Source organism: Pelobates fuscus, chromosome 6 (assembly GCF_036172605.1).
Source record: "Pelobates fuscus isolate aPelFus1 chromosome 6, aPelFus1.pri, whole genome shotgun sequence".
NCBI lineage: Eukaryota > Metazoa > Chordata > Amphibia > Anura > Pelobatidae > Pelobates > Pelobates fuscus.
The window spans coordinates 181185917-181204416 of record NC_086322.1 but is presented as its reverse complement, the minus strand read 5'-3'; positions in this window follow the sequence as shown (position 1 = coordinate 181204416).

Genomic DNA, 18500 nt, shown 5'->3' with positions numbered 1-18500 from the left:
CGTTAGATGCTCACCCAGTCTCCACTCCTTCAAAAAAATCGTTAAAAACCCACTTCTTCATAAAAGCATATCAATTAAACTGTTAATAGCTCCTGACTGATTCCTCTTCTGCAACTGTCACTAGTCTAATACTATCCTTACCTTTTTGTGTCATTTTACCCCACTCCCTCTAGCATGTATGCTCATTGAGCAGGGCCCTCAACCCCTCTGTTCCTGTGTGTCTGGTTACAACTACATGTTTGTTCGTCCACCCATTGTAAAGCAGAATTTGACAGCGCTCTATAAATATCATAATAATAATAATAATAATAATAATGTTACTTGGAAATTGTAATTTACCTTTATAGAAAAACAAACTATTTTAAAATGGTTTTACTTCTTACCTGGCCTTCCCCAGCAGCCAGTACAGTGGGAAGATCATGTTTAGTAGCTTCAGTTTCCTCTCTAGTGTTGATCCCTTCAGTGCCAGCTCATAACCTGAGAGTGTCAGTCGATCACTCCAAGCCACTGAGCTATGCTCTGCACTGCACGAGCATTCTAAGGAGAATTTCTAGATGGAGAAGAGGCATAGAGCAGCACCTGGTATACCCCAGGTAAGACGTCAACTCTCCTAAAACATGCTGTAGTTCTTATGGTGCTTGAAGTGTTGCTTTAAGTATTTCAACAATTTGACCTCAGTGCTACCAAGGTATTTTGTATCATAAACATTTTTGGGATTGTGTAGTAATCACACTGAATAGATGCAGCTCATGACTAACTATATATATATATATATATATATATATATATATATATATACAGTTGTGCTCAAAAGTTTGCATACCCCTGTAGAAATTGTGACATTTTGCCATTGATTTTGAAAGTTTGACTAATCATGCAAAAAAATTATATTTTTTTAAAGATAGTGATCAGATGAAGCCGTTTATATCATGTAGTTGTTTGGCTCCTTTTTAAATAATAATGATCAGAAATCACCCAAATGGCCTTGATCAAAAGTTTGCATACCCTTGAATGTTTGGCCTTGTTACAGACACACAAGGTGACACACACATGGTAAAATGGCAAGTAAAGGTTAGTTTTCCACACCTGTGGCTTTTTAAATTCCAATTAGTGTCTGTGTATAAATAGTCAACGAGTTTGTTCGCGCACATGTGGATGCACTGAGCAGGTCAAAAGACCTGCATAACAAGGTAATGGAACTTTATGGAGATGGAAAAGATATTTAAAGATGTGAAATTGTCCAATTACTTATTAAGAAGTGGAATATTCGGGGATCTCTTGATACCAAGCCAAGACAGATAGACCAAGAAAGATATTAGCCACAACTACCAGAATAATTTTTCGGGATACAAAGATAAACCCACAAGTAACCTCAGGAGAAATACAGGCTGCTCTGGAAAAAAATCAAAGTGGTTGTTTCAAGGAGTACAACCCGACGATACTTGAACAAAATACTTGAACAAAACAAGCCTTTAGTGCGCCAATATGCCCGACAACACCTTGACAGCACTCACAGGCTTCTGGCACACTGTAATTTGTAAAATAGAGCTTTATGGCCGCAACCATAAGCGCTATGTTTGAGGGGTCAACAAGGCCTATAGTGAAAGAATACCATCCCCACTGTGAATCATGGTGGCGGCTCACTGATGTTTGGGGGGGGGGGGGGTGTGAGCTCTAAAGGCACAGGGAATCATGTGATAATTGATAGCAAGATGAATGCAGGATGTTGTCAGAAAATACTGGGAGACTATTTGCATTCTTCTGCACGAAGACTGCACATGGGATGTTCTTGGACTTTCTAGCATGACAATGACCCTAAGCATAAGGCCAAGTTGACCCTCCAGTGGATACAGCAGAAAAAAGATGAAGGTTCTGGAGTGGCCATCACAGTCTCCTGATCTTAATATCATTGAGTCACTCTGGGGAGATCTCAAACGTGCGGTTATTGCAAGATGACCAAAGATTTTGCATCACCTGAAGGCATTTGACCAAGATGAATGGGCAGCTATACCACCTGCAAAAATTATGGGCTTCATAGACAACTATTACAAAAGACTGCATGCTGTCATTTATGCTAAAGGGGGCAATACACAGTATTAAGAACTAAGGGTATGCGGAATTTTGAACAGCAGTCATTTCCTTTTTTACTTTGTTACAATGTTTTGCTTTATGATTGCGCCATTTTGTTATAACCTACAGTTGAATATGAATCCCATAAGAAATAAAAGAAATGTGTTTTGCCTGCTTACTCATGTTTTCTTTAAAAATTGTACATATATTACCAATTCTCCAAGGGTATGCAAACTTTTGAGCACAACTGTATATGTAAACAAGTTCAGTTTCTGGTACTCACCATAACAACAAACATAAAGCAATAATACCTGGATGCTTCTAAGCGCAAACATCTACAAGGTAAATGAAAGAGCACTCCAAAGGATTTTTTCAAAAGTATATGAAATTAACGTTTAGATTGTTCTTTAATTTACCATATATATATATATATATATATATATATATATATATATATATATACACCAATGCAAAAAAATTAACGCACTCACTGGATTCCAAAATATCAAATCTTGTTTATAAGTTGCAAAAAAAGATCAACGTTTCAACCTCTCGGTCTTTATAAAGATACAAGACCGAGAGGTTGAAACGTTGATCTTTTTTTGCAACTTATAAACAAGATTTGATATTTTGGAATCCAGTGAGTGAGTTAATTTTTTCAATTGGTATATAATTTCAGCGCTGTTCAGCACCTTGGTATATTTTTATTTTGTGACTCTTTAGGTAGAGTGCCAGACGTACGGAGTTATATTTCACTGCTAAATGGTTGTATATATCGGCTAACAGAGGATTCTAGAATAGTAACTGTAAATTATTGATGTAAAACAAAGATTGGTGAGAATGATCAGTAATCAGGATGTGCTATGATCTAAAATGGAATGGGTTTCTGATACATGTTTTCTTATGATAATCTATATTGCATAAGCCCTTAGGCTTGGACAAGGCTATGGAAATTTTGTCTAATCAGCTCCTTATTATGCCTGCAGGTGTGCACATTTGCCTGCATACATAAATCCAATGCAATTAAGCATCCTGACCATCTCTGTGCTGTCATCATCACCTATAAGAGAGTGAGATGGAGGAGTAAGGAGAGATAGGGTTAATTAGCAAGCACAGTTTCATCCAATGCAGCTTTGAAGTGTGCTTGATTTTTACAAGTCACCCCAGCTGAAATACACAGGTGGAACACACCAGGGAAGTGTTCACTAAAAGTGTATTGTGATTGAAATGAAATAACTGAGATGCAATTGAAGTGCAGACTTACAGCTTTAATTCAAGGGATTGAACAAAAATATTGTATGAAACATTTAGGAATTGCAACCATTTTCATATACAGTCCCCTTATTTCAGGGGCTCAAATGTATTGGACAAATTAACACAATCAGAAATACAGACTGCTTGAAGTTTGGAACACATGGACATCACCAAACGCTGGGTTTCCTCCTTGTGATTCTTTGCCAGGCCTTTACTGCAGCTGCCTTCAGTTGTTGTTTGTTTGTGAGTCTTTCTGCCTTAAGATTTGTCTACAGCATGTGAAATGCATGCTCGATCAGGTTGAGATCTGGTTATTCTATGCCCACTAAAGTAGTGCACCCCCTCTTTAGGAAACTGTATGATGGTCAGATGAAAGCTGTCTGGTAACTAGTATGGGGATGGGAGGGTGGTTAAGGGAGAAGCCTGAAAACGCTGGTATTGTATGTACTATAAATCCCTAACTAAATGAGTGTTTCTAGCGTCAGGTGGATCTCGGTTATCAGAAGAAAATGCTGGGGAACAGGTCATTAAGCCCAGCCCTTGGTGGTAAAGATAATGTTATGACAGCTCCCAAAACACTACAAAATAAGAGTATTACTGATAATTGGAAAACAGGAAACAAAATGAAAACTATCTCAAACAGTGGTTGGTAATATAATTAGGTATTGGTGGAAAGTCAAGCCTTTAGGAAAGGTCAGTGGCCTCTGGGGTACGTCCCTCATGTAGGTTTTCTGGCCGGTATGGTTCGCTGGGATGGTGGGAGGTTATACTCCGGGATGTTGGCCTGGTCCAATGTCATCTTGCTTGTTCCATTCAAATTCTTTGGTGGCATGAGACCTGAGGTGCCTCGTAGGGATTCTAGCTCCTGAGGGCTTGGCGCTTTGTAGTTGTCCCTCCGTAGGTGAAGAGAAGCACTCGTGGGTTCCCCCATCTATATGGAATTCCTCTAGTGCGGAGGTGCTGCAGGATTGGTTGCATGTTCTTCCGCCAAGTAAGAGTATTCTTGGTAAGGTCTGGATAGATTGAGAGCAATGAGCCTTTGAAGAGTAGTAGCAAAGAGCAGAGCCCTATCCTGGAGTGTCTGAAAGCGGAGTATGAGGTCTGTAGTTGCTGGTGTCGGTATCCGAAACATGCCATCAAGCTTCAGGATTTTCCCCTGTTTAGGTGACATTATGGTAGCAAAGAGGCATCCAATAAAGTGGGGCGCCTCATCGGGTTACACGGACTCAGGTAGGCTCCTGATAAATTTTACTAGTCCTCTATTGCAGCCATTCTGTTCATAGTAGCTATCTGCTGGCGTTGCATGCCTGCCAGTTGTTGCTCTATGACAGAGATCCTAGTGTCTTGGCTGCATGAGGAGGTCTCAAGCCTCGTCATTTGAGAGGCAGCAGTCTTAATTGCTCCTTTATAGTAGGCCATGTCTGCAGCAATATTCTTACGTAGGTCAGCCAACATCTTTTCAAGCAGGTCAGCTGTCACTGGTTCCCCAGTTTTTTGCTATACTGCCGTGGGCTCTGGTAGTGGGCCTGAGGATGTCCCCGCACCTGAATCGGTGGAAAAATCTTACGATGAGTAAGATGAGTAGTTGTCTGCCATCTTGTCTCATGTGGCCTTGTGAGTGTTCTGGAGTAAATCTTCTATGTCCCGACTGTAGGGGCCTCTGTCGGCTTTAGATTTTTTGTTTAAACAGGGAAGTTGAAACCATTTTTTACCTGTATTATTTTTACCTTTCTGGATTCTTTTTAATTTTTAATCCTACAGTTTTTGGTCAAGTTTTATTTTTGTTTTTATTCCTGCATATGCACGTATTTTTAGTATCACTTCAACGTTTTTTAAGATGCATTATCAATAAATTGTTTATTTAATTTTATATGTCCTTTTGTCTGGTCACTTGTTCATTATCCCACAAAATTAGTGGTATAGACAAAGTCTAATGCCAAGGCATTAGTTTGTGTTAAAAGCTATTTGTAGAGGGGTGACACTGTGCTTTCTTTTGTTTAAAAACATAACATTACCTGACCTCCACCCTCCACCCTTACCTTTTCCCAAACCTTCAATATAACAAGGACACACAGACAACAGATTGGAAGGAAAAGACCATCACTGGTTGATTTAATAAACAATAATTAAAGCATCCAAAATGTAACCAACAAAATTAAATAACAAATACTAATACAGAAAGCTGTTGACTCAGGTGGTGGCACTGATGCCCTAACTATATGCATCAGACCACAAGAAGATGCGACACCTAGTCCTGCAGCAGAGCCCCATTGCTTCTGCCCAATCAGAGGCATAATAGACCTCAGGGGAGATCTTTGGCCACATCACCTCCCCCAGAGGCACTGAAAGGGCTCCCGAACAGGCCAACACCTGGAGGGGGAAACAGCCCAACAAAAACCTGCTCACACTCCCGTCCTCCATCTCTGCATAACCCTGAAGCCGCACCCACTCACCACCAGAGACAGAAACTCTCTCACCACCACCAGAAAACAGGGGCGAGATTAAATCTAGGACAGCAAGGCAGCCAGAAGATCAAGCAAAACCAGGTCCAAACCCACTGAACTCAGATGGACCCCATCAGGGCGTAACAGTTCAGTTCAAAACTATGCACATCAGAGACAGCCCTGCCCACCAATTGGATGACCTATATACGGGGTCTGGAAGCAGCCCCAATAGAGGAAAGATGTCCCAAAAATTATGGGGTATAATGTTGGACAAGCTGACCTGAACACCAGGCAGCCAGGAAGTGACCCACCGGACTTTGGAAACCATGATGCAGGCCAAGTCCAGTACCAGAAGACAAGAGAGCATGGGCCATGCCCAGCAGGTCCAGTCAACAAAGACACTGGCGATCAAGCCAGCGGATATAAACCACCTCCGTTGCCAAGCCCAAATTATGTCCAAGCAAAATTGGACAAGCATGGAGCGACACCTGCAAAGAATGGACCACAAACCACACTCCCCAAACAGAAACAAAGACAGCCAATCCGTTGAGAGGGCAGAGACAAAGGTAGATGTCTGTGCATGTGTGAGTGGGTGGGAGATAAGTGAAGCCAGCAGGGCCTGTGCTAGAGGGAAGAGGTCTAACATACAGCCTATACTATAGAGACCACTAGTGGCCAATGCATGGATATCCCACTGAGGAGCCCTGAGCGCCACTCTACCCAAACCCTTAAGCCTGACTAGAAAAAGCTCAGTAAGGTTGGACTTCCTGGTCAGCCTCCAAAAACAAGTGAACATAGCCAAGTGACTGAACCATCACCCTCAAAAGACTCCTGGACTTCAAGAGTCAAACAAAATTAACTGGGGAGCCTCCATCTCAGAAACATGAGTGGCATGGCAAAAACTTACCCACTCCCTGCATTGACCAACATATGATTTCCAGGCATTAGGGATCAAGGATGCACTCTGCGACAGGAGAAGAAATCACCATGTTCCAGTAGCTGCCAGAGGAAGGGCGGACATTCAGAACCAGACATATTGATAAATGGAGCCAAGGAAAGAAAGCAAGGTCCATTTAATCTGGACAAGGAATCAGCCAGGGCATCATTCAAGGACTGCACGTGCCTGGCTGTAAATTAGATGTTGAACTGCAGGCAGTGTAAAACTAGGACACATAGCAAGTGGACAACAAATGGAGAACAGTCAGAGAGGCCATTAATAGCATGCCTAATTGACTGATTGTTGATCCAGAAGACGACAGAGTGACCCTGCAGGCAATCGCACAACATCACAACATAATTTATCTGGTGTCTACTTACGCACCACCCCTAAAAGGGACATGACCAGGACCTCAGTAGATGGAATTTAAAAGGGAGCCACTAATGCTTCCCAGGGAAATTTCCTTAACCAGTTTCTACCGGACCACCTCAGGGAAATTCTGCCTACCATATCTCTAACTGTGAGACAACTTTCCAGAAAACTTAAAGCAGTAAAAGCACCCTAGCTCTGTCAAGATTCCTATCGATCCAACACTCAATTGTGTCCAATCTCATTGGAGTACTGACCAGGTGCATCCTGGTGGTGGACCTTTACATGGAAATCAACTCGACAATCTTAATCTTAGATTTGAAGTGTACATGCAGGTAATAAACGTAACAGGGATTAGACTCACCTTGGACTGTTGCCTTCTGCTGCATGCCACTGAATCATTAAATCCACCACTGGAGGACTGCAGGAGAGAAACCTTAGCAGGGGCGACCAAGCGTCAGCCCTCCTGAGCATTCTATTCTCTGACACTGAGTCATAAGGTGAAAGAGAAGAAAGAGTATGCATGTACTCACCAATCATAGGCTCACTGGGAGAAAGCAGGCATTGTCCTATCAGGAGAAAGATCTGAAGGGATTCATCCAAAGGTTACGGATGAGGGAATGCATCATCAGACGTTCACCAAGGTTGCTGAAGAAGGACTGAGTCAATGGCTGTATTCTCAGTTTTGTTCTGCGGCACTCAGGAAGACATTTGCTCGCTGAGTGCCTGGAAAATAGAAGATAACTCAAAAACATCAAGGGCACTGAACAAATTGGGAATTTGTGTGGAATAAAACTGTGACCCACTCCGACACAAAGTTGAAGTAATATTCGCTCCATGGAACAGCGGTGTAAACTTGAAGAAGCGGAGCATGCGAATATAGATGCGCAGACACAGACAAAGTGAAGGAGGGTTGAAATAGACACACTAGGGGCAGCATTGTTGGTAACCATAGGGTTAATATGATCAGAAGACGTAACAGCTCTGGTACAATTAACGCTGTGTAAATTAGACTGTAAGGGGTTAATAGAAATAACTACAGGAGGACTAGCAAGCATACTGGTATCACCGCCACTTGGTTGACACTGATAAAATTCCCAGAGCGTTTCCCAATTATTCCGCTGCCCTTCCTGATAGCTCCCCATTTACCTCTTGACACAAGCACACCCGACCTTGGCTCAAATGGCACCCACCTAGATGTCACAGGGGCCCTGAAATCCGGCAGGGGAATGGGAGAAGCACGTGAAGGCCTGGTGCCGCCATATTGGGTGTTGACTGGGTCGGAACCTGAAGATCCTAGGAGGCCTGTTCTGTGGCTCAACATGCTGAAAGGAGGCGTTGGCAGCGCCGAGTTGGACAAGAGGGCAAGAGGGACCCAGAAGAAGCTATGGCTGTCTGCACTAATGCAGCCATAGCGGTAAGAGCAGGGGGAGGGAGGGCAAACAGAGAGGGGACCACCATAAGCCTAAATTGGTCCTTATGCCTATAATCAAGAAACCTTTTAGTCGGGTAGCCGTGGACCTGATAGGACCATTGGCCCAGCCTAGTCGCTCCGGTAAGCACTATATACTTACCGTAGTGGACTATGCCACCTGATTCCCAGAGGCCGTGGTTGTGTCTAACATTCAGGCAGAGACCGTGGCTGATGCCCTGGTCAAGATTTCCCCATGAGACCAGGGTACCCAGTTCTCTGCGGAGGTGACCCACCAGTTATGGAAGGTCTGCGTCATAAAACCCCTGATGAGCTCCCTGTATCACCCCCAGACTTACGACCTTTGCGAGTGGTTTAATGGGACTCTTAAGCAAATGCTGAAGATGTTCACTGCCGCTTGGAGAAACTGGCAGTGATTCCTGCCCCACCTCCTCTTTGCTTATGGGGAAGTGCCGCAGGAATCTACTGGGTTTTCGCACTCTGAGCTGCTTTAGGGAAGGCGAGTGAGGGGGCCCGTAGACCTTTTCCAAGAACACTGGGAGGGAGCGACAGAGACTGCAGGGACCCCGATTGTTGGAGTTGAGGGACCGAATGGAGGCCTTGGCTCAGACGGTGCGAGAGAACCCCCAGGCGGACCAGCAGCGCCAGCGGGTATGGTACGACCGGAAGGCCAGGCACTGTAGTTTTCAGGTCGGACAAAAGGTTGTGGTACTCAAACCGGTCTGGCAAGATAAACTACAGGCAGCCTGGCAGGGACCGTATAAGGTTATTGGGCAGGTGTGTGACACCACGTACACGGTAGCCAGCTGCGAGAGGATGTGAAACTGATCACAGGAGCGAGCCCAAGTGATCTAACTGCTGGTGGCCAAACAAGCCACCTAATCCCAGGAGCCTTAGTATACTCTACTAGTGACCCACAAGGTGGACACCCCAGGCCAGGCCCCCCTTGAGATTGTCCCCCTACCGCATTCCGGAGGCAGTCAGGGAAGGAATGTGGATGGAGATAGCCGAGATGCTTAGACTAGGGGTCATTGAGCACTCCGAAAGTCCTTGGGATTCTCCTGTAGGTCTGACGCCTACCCGATGCCGCAAGTAGATGAATTGTTGGACCGGATAGCTAGGGGATGGTATCTGACCATTATAGACCTATGTAAAGGCTATTGACAGTTTCCCCTAGTCGAGGAGGCCATACCCAAACGTATTCCTGACACGATAGTGCTAAAACCACCATTTAGGTGGCTTGCCCTCCCTAAAAGTTAGGAAAATTTCTCATAAGGAAAGCATTGGATTGGCTGAAATTAGCAAGGAGGCAGGACTTGGCTTGGCCAATCATCACCTACTTGTAGAGATACATTGAATTAATGCATCTCTATCAGGACAGTTCAGCATCTCCATGCAAAGCGTGGAGAAGCTGAACTGTAGTGCTGCACTCATCTGATGAGTGGCCACTGGAGGTGTTCCTAGGGGGCAATTTAAACACTGCCTTTTTTCTGGAAAGGCCGTGTTTACATGAAAACGCCTGCAGGGAATGATTATAATCACAAGAACAACTTCATTAAGCTGTAGTTGTTCTGGTGACTATAGTGTCCCTTTAATGTCTTCCCTGACAACGTTAATGTGCAAAAGAAAGATTTCAAATCTAAAACTGTTACAGATTTTGTTTAATTGCTTTCCCATTGATCTTAGATATCTTAAATAAAAATTATTTTAATAAACATATCTCCTAATGTCATTGAGTTAGAATGTGTGTCTATTAGGGAAACACATTCTGTGATAGTTTAATATCAGCTGATACTGCCAGTGATGTTGTCAGCACATATCCACGTCTAATCAGCTCAGATGTGACTAAAGAAAAAAATAACACCAAACAACGACAGCGTTTTTCTAAAAATACCAAATGTCAAGTTTTGTTTTTTTACCTTTCAACTATAAGTTTCTGTCTCCTGCATTAAAGTACTGTCTCCTGCTGTATTTCATTCCCCAGCCATCAGACATACATTCAAAAGATCTGGAACACAACTGTTCTTAAATCTCCTTTCACAAATAAACACTTCAGAGACTGAGTTATGAAAACAGAGAATAGAAATTGCTTGAGCTGAACTCAATGATCTATACGTAAATGTTTTAGAATTTTAGGTGTATTGAGATACAGAAGTAAAATGACAGAAGGGCTACTAAACTGGTTCATGGATTGCAGGATAAAACTCACCAGGAAAGGTTAAAGGATCTTAACATGTATAGCTTGGAGGAAAGACGAGACAGGGGGGATATGATAGAAACATTTAAATACATAAAGGGAATCAACACAGTAAAGGAGGAGACTATATTTAAAAGAAGAAAAACTACCACAACAAGAGGACAGTCTTAAATTAGAGGGACAAAGGTTTAAAAATAATATCAGGAAGTATTACTTTACTGAGAGGGTAGTGGATACATGGAATAGCCTTCCAGATGAAGTGGTAGAGGTTAACACCGTAAAGGAGTTTAAGCATGCATGGGATAGGAATAAGGCTATCCTAACTTTAAGATAGGGCCAGGGACTAATGAAAGTATTTAGAAAATTGGGTAGACTAGATGGGCCGAATGGTTCTTATCTGCCGTCACATTCTATGTTTCTATGTAACTGCTATGTTTACAGCAGAAAGGGCTAAACCTAGATGGACCTGGCACCCAGACCACTTCATTAAGCTGAAGTGGTCTGGGTGCCTATAGTGGTCCTTTAATCTTACCAAGCTCTAATAAAATGCAACTATCCAAATAATATTTTGCTTCTGCTTGTCCAGTGGCCTCTGACAGCCTTGAAGGTAAACTCTAAGCACCTAAACCATTTCTTAAAGGGTTACTCCTGGAGATGCTAAATGCTCCCTTAGAGATGCATTGACTCAATTCATCTCTTTGAGTTGATGCTGATTGGGTCATCACAGTGTTTTGCCATGCATATGCAATAGCCTCCCACTGCTTTCTATAGGAAAGCATTGGATTGGCTGAGATTATCAAGATTGATGACCTCAATTATGGAGGCAGTGCCAGATGCAGCGAGATCGGTGTGGCAAGGAAGGTAAGTTTAAGCACCTTTTTACTGCACAGAGTTGAGGGCCAGTGACCTAAACAGTCACTCCAGGACTATCGTCTCAGTAATACATGTTTGTATTCCTAATATTATAAGAATACAAGGTATGATGAGCCCCAAAGAATTGGGAATATGTAAAATAATAATTCAAATACAGATCAATAATACTAAATATGGCAGCTGATAAGAGGAAAATATCCTACTCACGAATTGATAAGCACAAACTGGCTCAAGTTTAAAGGAAAGGTGGTATAGTCCCCACAACTGACACTCTGTGGATCAGAATACCAGCAGAAAGAAATATTAAAAGAGCCATTAAAATAAAAATCCAATAAAATAGGATCTTAAATCTGCTAATACGTTTCACTAACAAACTCTTTCTTGCAGAGCAAATTTCATTCGTTAGTCTTCATATTTTGAGGGTGCTTGACTGGTGCACTCCTCCTCTGCTGTTGTCAGTATCTACTGTAGTGCACTATATTTCTGGCCCTCTTTTTGAGCACTGGAAATATAGAAACATTGCCTTTAGCGTGGCTTACTATCACTCTCTGCATTTTCAATATGTCATTATGTCAAACCATGCCTCTAGTGGCTGTTAGACATGAAGCCACTAGAAGTGCTTTCTCACTAAAGAACATTGAGGTTTGAAGGTCTTCACGTTCAATATCATCATGAGCAGCATAGTGACACAGACCGCTACTAATGTTTCTGAACTGGAGTGCATTTGTCTTCTGCACTAGATTAGACTCCTAGATTAGACAGTGAGTGCCTGAGATTCTTTTTATTTTCTAGATTAGACTCCGATCATCTGTGTTGGATCAAGGGTAAGTTTAATGTTTTCTTTTTTTTTTTTTTTCTTTTTTTTTTATTAAAATGGGCAGGGGCTCTGAATTTAAAATAATGAAATAATACATCTGATTTAAAAAAAATAATGTATTTAATTTGAAAAGTTAGGCTACTCCTTTAACGTTATACCTTTTGTTTTTGCCAAGTGCTGCTAATGCTGCAATTTTCTTTCCATAAATTTGTTTGAAAGAGATTGATATTTTCTTAACAAATGATTGAAAGTGTTTCTGCAGTTACTAGTGTGGAGGTGGCCATCTTACAATCACCTCAATATTAAAACCATCAGTGACAGCTACTGATAAAAAGTCGGCATAAAGCATTAGATTCAGACAGCCAATTGGAATCTGCAGTTTGCTGAATAGCTCTCTGCCATCCACTGTGCAAGAAAGAAAAAAATATTTAGAGAGTTAGTCAGTGATGCTGAGGGTCCAAAAGGAATCTAAGCAATATATTTTTAAATCAGCTTTTATAAAGGATACATACATTTAAAAGTGATCGGTGCAAGGTATCAGTAGAGTCACAAGGACTGGTGTACCTGGATGCAGTAACATATGGTAACCTATGGTCCTCCTCCCATACCACGCCATTCAGAATCATCAGTAATGTTCCTGAGTAACTCGCTTCCCTCCTCCGTTAGATGCTCACCCAGTCTCCACTCCTTCAAAAAAATCGTTAAAAACCCACTTCTTCATAAAAGCATATCAATTAAACTGTTAATAGCTCCTGACTGATTCCTCTTCTGCAACTGTCACTAGTCTAATACTATCCTTACCTTTTTGTGTCATTTTACCCCACTCCCTCTAGCATGTATGCTCATTGAGCAGGGCCCTCAACCCCTCTGTTCCTGTGTGTCTGGTTACAACTACATGTTTGTTCGTCCACCCATTGTAAAGCAGAATTTGACAGCGCTCTATAAATATCATAATAATAATAATAATAATAATAATGTTACTTGGAAATTGTAATTTACCTTTATAGAAAAACAAACTATTTTAAAATGGTTTTACTTCTTACCTGGCCTTCTTCAGCAGCCAGTACAGTGGGAAGATCATGTTTAGTAGCTTCAGTTTCCTCTCTAGTGTTGATCCCTTCAGTGCCAGCTCATAACCTGAGAGTGTCAGTCGATCACTCCAAGCCACTGAGCTATGCTCTGCACTGCACGAGCATTCTAAGGAGAATTTCTAGATGGAGAAGAGGCATAGAGCAGCACCTGGTATACCCCAGGTAAGACGTCAACTCTCCTAAAACATGCTGTAGTTCTTATGGTGCTTGAAGTGTTGCTTTAAGTATTTCAACAATTTGACCTCAGTGCTACCAAGGTATTTTGTATCATAAACATTTTTGGGATTGTGTAGTAATCACACTGAATAGATGCAGCTCATGACTAACTATATATATATATATATATATATATATATATATATATATATATACAGTTGTGCTCAAAAGTTTGCATACCCCTGTAGAAATTGTGACATTTTGCCATTGATTTTGAAAGTTTGACTAATCATGCAAAAAAATTATATTTTTTTAAAGATAGTGATCAGATGAAGCCGTTTATATCATGTAGTTGTTTGGCTCCTTTTTAAATAATAATGATCAGAAATCACCCAAATGGCCTTGATCAAAAGTTTGCATACCCTTGAATGTTTGGCCTTGTTACAGACACACAAGGTGACACACACATGGTAAAATGGCAAGTAAAGGTTAGTTTTCCACACCTGTGGCTTTTTAAATTCCAATTAGTGTCTGTGTATAAATAGTCAACGAGTTTGTTCGCGCACATGTGGATGCACTGAGCAGGTCAAAAGACCTGCATAACAAGGTAATGGAACTTTATGGAGATGGAAAAGATATTTAAAGATGTGAAATTGTCCAATTACTTATTAAGAAGTGGAATATTCGGGGATCTCTTGATACCAAGCCAAGACAGATAGACCAAGAAAGATATTAGCCACAACTACCAGAATAATTTTTCGGGATACAAAGATAAACCCACAAGTAACCTCAGGAGAAATACAGGCTGCTCTGGAAAAAAATCAAAGTGGTTGTTTCAAGGAGTACAACCCGACGATACTTGAACAAAATACTTGAACAAAACAAGCCTTTAGTGCGCCAATATGCCCGACAACACCTTGACAGCACTCACAGGCTTCTGGCACACTGTAATTTGTAAAATAGAGCTTTATGGCCGCAACCATAAGCGCTATGTTTGAGGGGTCAACAAGGCCTATAGTGAAAGAATACCATCCCCACTGTGAATCATGGTGGCGGCTCACTGATGTTTGGGGGGGGGGGGGGGTGTGAGCTCTAAAGGCACAGGGAATCATGTGATAATTGATAGCAAGATGAATGCAGGATGTTGTCAGAAAATACTGGGAGACTATTTGCATTCTTCTGCACGAAGACTGCACATGGGATGTTCTTGGACTTTCTAGCATGACAATGACCCTAAGCATAAGGCCAAGTTGACCCTCCAGTGGATACAGCAGAAAAAAGATGAAGGTTCTGGAGTGGCCATCACAGTCTCCTGATCTTAATATCATTGAGTCACTCTGGGGAGATCTCAAACGTGCGGTTATTGCAAGATGACCAAAGATTTTGCATCACCTGAAGGCATTTGACCAAGATGAATGGGCAGCTATACCACCTGCAAAAATTATGGGCTTCATAGACAACTATTACAAAAGACTGCATGCTGTCATTTATGCTAAAGGGGGCAATACACAGTATTAAGAACTAAGGGTATGCGGAATTTTGAACAGCAGTCATTTCCTTTTTTACTTTGTTACAATGTTTTGCTTTATGATTGCGCCATTTTGTTATAACCTACAGTTGAATATGAATCCCATAAGAAATAAAAGAAATGTGTTTTGCCTGCTTACTCATGTTTTCTTTAAAAATTGTACATATATTACCAATTCTCCAAGGGTATGCAAACTTTTGAGCACAACTGTATATGTAAACAAGTTCAGTTTCTGGTACTCACCATAACAACAAACATAAAGCAATAATACCTGGATGCTTCTAAGCGCAAACATCTACAAGGTAAATGAAAGAGCACTCCAAAGGATTTTTTCAAAAGTATATGAAATTAACGTTTAGATTGTTCTTTAATTTACCATATATATATATATATATATATATATATATATATATATATATATACACCAATGCAAAAAAATTAACGCACTCACTGGATTCCAAAATATCAAATCTTGTTTATAAGTTGCAAAAAAAGATCAACGTTTCAACCTCTCGGTCTTTATAAAGATACAAGACCGAGAGGTTGAAACGTTGATCTTTTTTTGCAACTTATAAACAAGATTTGATATTTTGGAATCCAGTGAGTGAGTTAATTTTTTCAATTGGTATATAATTTCAGCGCTGTTCAGCACCTTGGTATATTTTTATTTTGTGACTCTTTAGGTAGAGTGCCAGACGTACGGAGTTATATTTCACTGCTAAATGGTTGTATATATCGGCTAACAGAGGATTCTAGAATAGTAACTGTAAATTATTGATGTAAAACAAAGATTGGTGAGAATGATCAGTAATCAGGATGTGCTATGATCTAAAATGGAATGGGTTTCTGATACATGTTTTCTTATGATAATCTATATTGCATAAGCCCTTAGGCTTGGACAAGGCTATGGAAATTTTGTCTAATCAGCTCCTTATTATGCCTGCAGGTGTGCACATTTGCCTGCATACATAAATCCAATGCAATTAAGCATCCTGACCATCTCTGTGCTGTCATCATCACCTATAAGAGAGTGAGATGGAGGAGTAAGGAGAGATAGGGTTAATTAGCAAGCACAGTTTCATCCAATGCAGCTTTGAAGTGTGCTTGATTTTTACAAGTCACCCCAGCTGAAATACACAGGTGGAAATCCTAATATTTACATACCTGTATACACTTCCTTACAGATGAACATTGCCAGGATTTCACAGTTAGATACCTACTCATATACTGCCAAGAATATGTTTATACTAAAAGAATAGTTCTTTTTTTTTTTTTTTACATATTGCTAGCAAGGCTGATTTCAGGGCTTAGCTCACTCAGTATCTGCCAGCAAACTGCAGGTCATTTGGCGGCATCATGCCAGTCACATAATAGAGGCATCGGGATGCTATGCACTTAATAACGTGTCCTCAACTCTGCCTACTTGTAGGAGCACGTAAATGATTAAATTATAAAAACTGGCAAGAGATTAAATCATCCATTCATGAATACACAACAAGACTGCAGGAACCTGGCTTTTGGGTTTGAAACAGGAAATGTATCTATATATTCAGCAGAACTGTAAACAGCAGAGCAACAAGGTTCCCTTGCATTGGGATGGTGCAAGGGAACCAAACTATCTGAATGTCAGCCAGCATTAGAGCTGAAAGCCCCAAATGCCCCACGTAATCTAAACCTTTTAACTAACTAGGGGCAGACTGAACCATCAGGCACTCAGAGATAGACCGAGAACCTCAAGGGGGGGCATGGTGGTTGGCCAGTGTACCACCGGGTGTGGTTTCCTTCCATGCAGTCTGCACCACCGTAATGCCTAGGGTCTGCACCTCCGCCAGTGGCTGTGTCCTGAGCTTCATGCCAATCAAATTGTAGTCGCTAGTTACCACAGCACCATTTTCTCCCCATAAGTGCTGCAGCTCCTGATATACTTATTCATGATCTACATCAGGTATAGGTGCATATCCGAAGCTAGTAGTCTCCCTTCCTATGGCATCACCCAGCACACTGGACCACCAGAGATTGGCATGTCATGGTATTAATTTTATAATAATGAAATTAATAAATCCCATCCCTAAACATACTTTACACTCTACTACCCGCTGGCACTTTGCGCTGGGCAGCCGGGAGGGGAGGGAGAGAGAACCTAGGGGAGCTCTAACCTGCAGCTGGGTCACCATGGCAACGCTCCGTTCTCACGAGAGTGAACTCTAGCCCAGGAGCTGCAGGCTAGAGTTCACTCTCACAACTAGGAACACCAGGAATTCTTCACCGGACCACAAGGGCTTCACAATCGATATCCGGCCTCCGTGGGCAAAGGTAAGAAGGGAGGGGGGATATAACACTTCAGCCCCATACACATAATGCTACAAACACACACTGAACTTCATACACACACACACACACACACACACTGCACCCCTCACACACACTACCTTCCATACACACACACTTCACCCATCCAGGGGCGTACCTAGAGCATGTGGCCACCGGGGCGGGTCCTGGGTTTGGAAACCTCTCCCCCACCCCCCGTCTCCAAAAGAAACAAACCAAAAAAACACCTACTACATTTTTAAAATGCGTTATATTTTTTACATTTTTTAAAAAATGTATTGAATACATTTGTAAACTTTTTAAAACCCCTGCCCCTTTCTACAAAATCCCTGCACCCCCTCACACACAGTTACAGGCAGACAGTCACACACAGTTCCAAGCAGACATTCACATGCACACAGTCACATGCAGACAGTCACACATATAGTCACAGGCAGTCATATGCACAGTTACAGGTAGAGAGTTACACACACACAGTCACGCACACTGTTACAGGCAGACAGTCACATATACAATCACACACACGTCACAGGCAGACAGTCATACACATAGTAACAGGCACACACACACAAACAGTTACATTCAGTTATACACACAGTCAGTTACAGGCAGTCACACACAAAGTTACATGCAGACAGTCTCACACACACACACACACACACACACACACAGGCAGACAGTAACACACAGTTACAGGCAGCATCACACAGTCACAGGCAGATTGTCACACAGTTACAGGCATGCAGTCACACACACACAGTTACAGGCATGCAGTCTCACACACACAGTTACAGGCATGCAGTCTCACACACACACACACACACACACTTACAGGTAGACAGTTACGCACAAACACACAGTTACAGGCAGACCTTTACACACACACAGTTACAGGTAGACAGTTACACACACACAGTTACAGGTAGACAGTTACACACACCCACACACACACACACACACACACACACACACAGTTACAGGCAGACAGTTACACACACGTACAC